The sequence below is a fragment of the Bison bison genome, unplaced genomic scaffold (assembly GCF_000754665.1).
Source record: "Bison bison bison isolate TAMUID 2011002044 unplaced genomic scaffold, Bison_UMD1.0 scf7180017864066, whole genome shotgun sequence".
Classification (NCBI taxonomy): Eukaryota; Metazoa; Chordata; class Mammalia; order Artiodactyla; family Bovidae; genus Bison; species Bison bison.
The window spans coordinates 3,604,870-3,611,472 of record NW_011494638.1 but is presented as its reverse complement, the minus strand read 5'-3'; positions in this window follow the sequence as shown (position 1 = coordinate 3,611,472).

Genomic DNA, 6,603 nt, shown 5'->3' with positions numbered 1-6,603 from the left:
AAATCTATGATTTTACAAGTTTAAAAATAGAGTTTATAAAATATTTCCCTTTTTCTGAAAAAAAGTTGACATGTTAATCTAAACCAACTTCTTGTTGTTGTTCAGTTGTTGTCTTTCTGACTCTGTGACCCCACAGACTGCAGCACACCAGGCTTCCTGTCCTTTACTATCTCCCAGAGTTTGCTGAAACTCATGTCCATTAAGTAGGTGATGCCATCCAACCATCTCATCCTCTGTTGCCTCCTTCTCCTCCTGCCCTCAATTAGCATCTTTATGTTTAACAACTCTACTGTATTCACTATGTTACTTATAAACAGGTAAAATTTTGAAATGTAAAAATTTAACAGCAACACTATAAAAATACTTCAAAATATAAGAAAACAAAGAGGTTGAGTAGATTCCAGGCCAAGGATGATATGACAGAAATGAGTATTTCTTTCTGTAGCATGTGAAAATCTTGATCATTTCTCCCTTTTCTTGAGTGCCCTAACACTCCTATTTTTGTTTTTTGTGTTTTTTAATTTTTCATTCCTTCTTATTTTCCTTTACAGGCTCCTCTATTTCAGTCCATCCTTTAAAATGTCAGCATTTCCCTGGATTTTGTTTTTGGCTCTCATTTCTCATTGGTATTGGGTGAGTTTATCCAGTCTTAGGTAATGTCTTCCTTATTTGTATATGCAGCCTATGCCTGTCCTCTGATCTCCAGAGTCCTTTACATGATCCAGTTTATAGTCTGGGGTCAGCAGATTACAGCCTATGGGCCAAACTCAGCACACTGTTTTTATGTACGAAGTCTTACTGGAACGTGGCCGCACTGTCTATGGTTGCTTTCCTTGTATAAAGACAGAATTGAGTAACTGTGACAGAGAATGCATGGCCTACAAAACTCATATTTATTATCTGGGCTTCCAGAGAAAAAGTTTACTGATCCATGCTCTAGCCTAAGCTGTGCATTCTACTGTGGTTTAGGCATGACTGAGCATATACTTTTTAAAATAAAGGGACAGGCCTGTCAACAACAGCTAGCTTTACCTGCATCTCTCCATCAGTTCAATTCAGTGGCTCAGTTGTGTCCGACTCTTTGTGACCCATGGACTGCAACACGCCAGGCTTCCCTGTCCATTACCAATTCCCAGAGCCTGCTCAAACTCATGTCCATTGAGTCAGTGATGCCACCTAACTATCTCATCCTCTTTCATCCCCTTCTTCCACCTTCAATTTTTCCCAGCATCAGGGTCTTTTCAAATCAGTCAGTTCTACGCATCAGGTGACCAAAGTATTGGAGTTTCAGCTTCAGCATCATCCTTCCAATGAATACTCAGGATTGATTTCCTTTAGGATGGACTGGTTGGATCTCTTTGCTGTCCAAGGGACTCTCAAGGGTCTTCTCCACACCACAGTTCAAAAACATCAGTTCTCTGGCAGTCAGCTTTCTTTATAGTCCAACTCTCACATCCATACATTACTACTGGAAAAACCATAGCTTTAACTACACGAATCTTTGTTGGCAAAGTAATGTCTCTGCTTTTTAATAAGCTGTCTAAGTTGGTCATAGCGTTTCTTCCAAGGAGCAAGCATCTTTTAATTTCATGGCTGCAGTCACCATCTGCAGTGATTTTGGAGCAGAAAAAAATAAAGTCTGCCACTGTTTCCATTGTTATTCAGTCTATTTGCCATGAGGTGATGGGGTCAGATGCCATGATCTTCGTTTTCTGAATGTTGAGCTTTAAGCCAACTTTTTCACTCTCCTCTCACTTTCATCAAGAGGCTCTTTAGTTCTTTCCTTTCTGCCATAAGGGTAGTGTCATCTGCATATCAGAGGTTACTGATATTTCTCCTGGAAATCTTGATTTCAGCTTGTGCTTCATCCAGCCTGGTATTTCACATGATGTACTCAACATATAAGTTAAATAAGCAGAGTGACAATTTACAGCCTTGACATATTCCTTTCCCAATTTGGAACCAGTCTGTTGTTCCATGTTCAGCTCTAACTGTTGCTTCTTGACCTGCATACAGATTTCTCAGGAGGCAGGTTAGGTGGTCTGGTATTCCCATCTCTTTCAGAATTTTTCACAGATTGTGGTGATCCACACAGTCAAAGGCTTTGGCATAGTCAATAAAGCAGAAGTAGATGTTTTCCTGGAACTCTCTTGCTTTTTCCATGATCCAGCGGATGTTAGCAATTTGATCTCCGGTTCCTCTGCCTTTTCTAAAACCAGCTTGAACATCTGGAAGTTCATGGTTCATGTATTGTTGAAGCCTGGCTTGGAGAATTTTGAGCATTCATTTGTTAGTGTGTGAGATGAGTGCAATTGTGCGGTAGTTTGAGCATTCTTTGGCATTGCCTTTCTTTGGGATTGGAATGAAAACTGACCTTTTCCAGTCCTGTGGTCACTGCTGAGTTTTCCAGATTTGCTGGTGTATTGAGTGCAGCACTTTCACAGCATCATCTTTTAGGATTTGAAATAGCTCCACTGGAATTCCATCACCTCCACTAACTTTGTTCGTAGTGTTGCTTCCTAAGGCCCACTCGACTTCACATTCCAGGATGTCTGGCTCCAGATGAGTGATCACACCATCGTGATTTTCTGGGTCATGAAGATCTTTTTTGTACAGTTCTTCTGTGTATTCTCTTCTGCTTCTGTTTGGCCCATACAATTTCTGTCCTTTATTGTGCCCATCTTTGCATGGAATGTTCCCTTGGTATCTCTAATTTTCTTGTAAACATCTCTAGTCTTTCCCATTCCATTGTTTTCCTCTCTTTCTTTGCACTGATAACTGAGGAAGGCCTTTCTTATCTTTGTTATTCTTTGCAACTCTGCATTCAAATGGGTATATTTTTTTCTCCTTTGCCTTTTGCTTCTCTTCTTTTCATAGCTATTTGTAAGGCCTCTTCAGACAACCATTTTGCCTTTTTGCATTTCTTTTTCTTGGGGATGGTCATGATCACTGCCTCCTGTACAATGTCACGAACCTCCATCCATAGTTCTTCAGGTACTCTATCAGATCTAATCCCTTGAATCTATTTGTCACTTCCACTGTATAATCATACTGCTACTGCTAAGTCACTTCAGTCGTGTCCGACTCTGTGTGACCCCATAGACGGCAGCCCACCAGGCTCCCCCGTCCCTGAGATTCTCCAGGCAAGAACACTAGAGCGGGTTGCCATTTCCTTCTCCAGTGCAGGAAAGTGAAAAGTGAAAGTGAAGTTGCTCAGTTGTATCCGACTCGTAGCGACCCCATGGACTGCAGACTACCAGGCTCCTCCATCCATGGGATTTTCCAGGTAGGAGTACTGGAGTGGGGTGCCATTGCCTTCTCCAGTATAATCATAAGGGATTTGAATTAGATCAGACCTGAATGGTCTAGTGGTTTTCCCAACTTCCTTCAATTTAAGTCTGAATTTGGCAATAAGGAGCTCATGATCTGAGCCACAGTCAGCTCCCGTCTTGTTTTTACTGACTGTATAGAGCTTCTCCATCTTTGGCTGCAAAGAATATAATCAATCTGATTTCGGTATTGACCATCTGGTGATGTCCACGTGTAGAGTCTTCTCTTGTGTTGTTGGAAGACGGTGTTTGCTATGACCAGTGTGTTCTCTTGGCAAAACTCTTATTAGCCTTTGCCCTGCTTCATTCTGTACTCCAAGGCCAAACTTGCCTGTTACTCCAGGTGTTTCTTGACTTCCTACTTTTGCATTCCAGTCCCCTGTAATGAAAAGGATATCTTTTTGGGGTGTTAGTTCCAGAAGGTCTTGTAGGTTTTCATAGAACCATTAATCTTCAGCTTCTTAAGCATTACTGATCAGGGCATAGACTTGGATTACTGTGATATTGAATGGTTTGCCTTGGAAATGAACAGAGATCATTCTGTCATTTTTGAGACTGCATCCAAGTACTGCATTTCAGACTCTCTTGTTGACTATGAGGGCTACTCCATTTCTTCTAAGGGATTCTTGCCCACAGTAGTAGATATAATGGTCATCTGAGTTAAATTCACCCATTCCAGTCCATTTTAGTTCGCTGATTCCTAAAATTCGATGCTCAGTCTTGTCATTGCCTGTTTGACCACTTCCAATTTGCCTTGATTCATGGACCTAACATTCCAGGTTCCTATGCAATGTTGCTCTTTACAGCATCAGACTTTCATCAACAGTCACATCCACAACTGGGTGTTGTTTTTGCTTTGGCTCCATCTCTTCATTCTTTCTGGAGTTATTTCTCCACTGATCTCCAGTAGCATGTTGGGCACCTACTGACCTGGGTATTTCTCAGACAAGAGACTAAAGACCTGGGCATCATGCACCATGTTCTTTTTGTACAGTCACCGAGAGAGCATTTAAAGACAGATTGCTAGACCTCTTTCTGGAGATTCTGATTCAGAACAATTGGGGAGAGCCTTGGGAATCTGAAATTTTGAATGCTTTTCAGGTGATTCTGATATGTAGCAAGTCGTCACGATCTGGAAGTAAAAATGACCTAAAAAATCCATGGCCAAGTAAAATGGTCTTTTTTTTTTGCCTCCAATTTGCCATCAGTTCAGTTCAGTCGCTCATTCATGTCTGACTCTTGGCGACCCCATGAATCGCAGCATGCCAGGCCTCCCTGTCCATCACCAACTCCCAGAGTTCACTCAAACTCACGTCCATCGAGTCAGTGATGCCATCCAGCCATCTCATCCTCTGTCATCCCCTTCTCCTCCTGCCCCCAATCCCTCCCAGCATCAGAGTCTTTTCCAGTGAGTCAACTCTTCGCATGAGGTGGCCAAAGTACTGGAGTTTCAGCTTTAGCATCATTCCTTCCAAAGAAATCCCAGGGCTGATCTCCTTCAGAATGGACTGGTTGGATCTCCTTGCAGTCCAAGGGACTTGGGATCATAGGTCCCTGGCCAGGGATGGAACCCAAGCTCCTTGGAGTGGAATCTCAGAGTCTTAACCACTGGGATGCCAGGGAACTCTGTTTTTTTATTCTTGATGAATCATTAAGAAGAGGCCAGTTTGTTTCCCTTCATTATATATTATTCCTGAGTCTCTAGCTTTAGGAAATACAATAAAGAATTCAAAATCTCTTAGCCATGATTTTTCCCAACCACTTTTCTTGCACTAAGGATCATATAAGGAAACTCTGTTTCCATATTACCTGATATTTTCAAAGTGCTTTCACATCTTCTCTCAAGGACCATGTGAGTTAGAATATATGATCCAATACTTAGCATTTGCTTGAGTTTATCACACTTATCAAAATCTTGTCGATCTAATTCATTAAGGACCACTTCCAGTCTGTTATTCACACATTTATTCAACAACAAAAATTTTTTTAAACACTTGCCAGTCACTGTTAGGTACCAAAGGATAGCATACTGCATAAAATTCCTGCCTGCATGGAGCTTACATTCTAGTTGTGGGGCCTGCGTTGTTGGGGGTCGGGGGTTGGTGGGTGGTTCTCCTTACACGTGCCTCCTGTAAAAATTTTCCTAGCCTATCCTAGTCTGAATCTTAAAATTAGAAATTTCTCTCCAAACCTATTAAATGAGAAAGGGTAACATTTGTTCCATGCCCACACTATATCCTGTCTTTGAAGCTGATTCCTCTGCTTTGGTGCTTGTCTGTCACGTAGTTCTTAAGACCGTACATCGGCTTCGTGTTTATACCTGTTCTGTCATTATCTGTGCAACTCAATGAGTTCTATGGGTCTTGTCTTCGAAAGGAAGAGACTCCTGTTTGTAATCATATGATTAATGAGTGCTTCTCAGTGATTCTCGATCAGAATGGTCAGTGCCTCACCTGACTGAAGATTAAAGTCTACACCTACAGAATGTCTTTAGTAGAACTGGAAACCTAACAAACAGGGAAAACATTTCCGTGAAAGTTAAGTCAAAGAATGTCAGAGTCAGAAGAGATCTGAGATGTAGCCCCACTGCCTTTTCAAGATCAGAAATCTGAGACCCAGAGAGGTTACTTAAGTTGCTTTAGGTCACACAGCATAAATGGATGTGGAATCAGTAATCATACAATCACACGGCTTTGTGTGTGTGTTGGGGGGGAAAGGGCAGGGGGGTCCTTCTCCTAAAATTTGACGTCTACATCAGGTTCAGGTGCCCCATCACTCCCACCCACCCTCCTTTCTTATATTAATTCTGCATCGCTTTCCGAAGAATCAGGTCGTGAAAACTTGCAGTTGTGGCATTCTACAAGCAGGTGTCCAGACCACGGACACGGAGTGGGGAATCTGGGTCTCCACTTGCCCGCGGAGAACTCTCCAGCCCCCGCATACAAAGTTTTCTCGGTTCGTACGTTTCTCTTTCAGATCCCTGGCCGCGAGGGCCAAGATGCCTGCTGTGGCCTCGGAAGAAGTTCGGAGATGCCGATTCCTCGAAGAAGCCGGGGAGCGTCGGCCGCCGAGCCGGGCGTCCTCTAGCCGGGTGGTGGCGGCGGCGGAGGGGCAGCGCCGCGCTCGGAGCAGCGTGGGGCTGGGCGGGGCGGCCCCTAGGCGCGCGCTGCCCGCCCCGACTGCCAGGGCCGCGGGCCCGCTAGCCCCGCGCGGAGCGAGAGGCGCGCGCGGGCCGTGGGGGCTGGGCCGAGGCGGAGCGCTAGGCGGCGGCGGG